General features: G+C 40.9%; 1 protein-coding gene across 2 annotated transcripts in view; it reads right to left on the bottom strand.

Annotated features, from left to right (window-relative positions):
- The window catches only part of SYN3 (synapsin III), a 785,331-nt gene that overhangs the window by 383,060 nt on the left and 400,752 nt on the right, over positions 1-1,519 (bottom strand). The gene's annotated exons all lie outside the window — the stretch shown is intronic.

The following is a 1,519-nucleotide window of genomic DNA, read 5'->3' as shown; positions in this document are numbered from 1 at the left end:
TTTAGAGCTGTTGTGCATAGGGTCGCTATGAGTCGGAAACCACTCGATGGCACATAACAACAACAACAACAACAACACATGTTTAGTTAATCATCATTGACTTATGTCCACCATTGTCCTGTCTTTCCAGATCCCTGTCAGATCTTTCCCATTTCTTTTACCCATCTCTCCCTCCATCCATCAAATTATGCCACCTTATAATGTCCCCCTTACCCATCCACACACCTCTGACCCCCTTGGATCCTCATATACATCTTAATAGTTGTATTTCTATTTCTACCATAATGGTCTTTTGAAGTATTTATCCTTTAGTTCACCCAGCATAATACTTTTCAGTCCCTCCCAAATTATGTAGTAATTTTCAAAATCTTTGCTCCTGAGTGCTGCATAGTATTCCATCATGTGAATGCACCACAATTTCTCCATCTCTTCTATTATAGTTGGCTATTTGGGTTGTTTCCATGTTCTTGCAATAGTAAATAATGCTGCTCTGAACACTGGTATACAAATATCAATTTGTGTCTCAATTCTAATTTTCTCAGGTATATTCCTAGCAGTGGAATAGCTGGGTCATATAGAAATGTTCAGCCTTTTAAGGAAATGCTAAACACCTAATTGCCTTCCAGAGTGGTTGTACAATCCCACCAACAGTGTATGAGAGTTCCTATCTCTCCACAGGCTCTCCAACATTTATTGCTTGCTGACCTGTTAAATGTTGCCACAGCTCCTGGAGTGAGATGGTATCTCATTGAGTTTTGATTTGCATCTCTCTTATGGCCAGTGATTTTGAGCATTTCTTCATGTGTCTGTTGGCCATCCAAATGTCTTTCTCTGTGTCCAACTCTTTCTTTCAAGGTGTCTTTGGATGGTATATTTGAACCATCAAACTTTCATTTAGCAGTCAGTGATTTAACCATTTGTCTTACCAAAAGCCTTCAATCAAGTCATCCTGACTCATAGCAATCCTGTAGGACAGAGTTGAACTGCCCAGTAGGGTTTCCAGGACTGTAAATATTTATTGTTGTTGCTAGGTGCTGTCAAGATGAGTACAACTCATAGTGACCCTGTGAACAAAAGATCTGAACTTTGTTCTATCCTGCACCATCCTCACATTTCCTGCCCCTTGCAGCAGTCACCATATCAATCTACCTGGTTGAGGGTCTTCCCCTTCTTTGCAGACCCTCCACCCTTCCCAGCATCATGTCCTTCTCCAAGGAATAGCAACTCCTAGCGACATGCCCAAAGTATGTGAGGCAAAGCCTCATCATCATCATCTTCAAAGAGCACTCCAGCTGCACCCTCTCTAAGAAATGTCTGTTCTCAGACACTTCACCAAAGAAGGTGTTCAAATGGCCAACAAATATATGAAGAAATGTTCAAATTCCTAGCTCTAAGAGAGATGCAAATCAAAACAACTAGGAGATATCATCTCACCCCAGTCAGAATAGCAAAATTTAACAGAACAGCAAACAACAAATGCTGGCGAGATTGTGGAGAGACTGGAACCCTTATTCACTGT

Source organism: Elephantulus edwardii, unplaced genomic scaffold (assembly GCF_000299155.1).
Source record: "Elephantulus edwardii isolate Elephantulus edwardi_28Jun2011 unplaced genomic scaffold, EleEdw1.0 scaffold00211, whole genome shotgun sequence".
NCBI lineage: Eukaryota > Metazoa > Chordata > Mammalia > Macroscelidea > Macroscelididae > Elephantulus > Elephantulus edwardii.
This window is presented reverse-complemented; position numbering and strand designations above follow the sequence as displayed.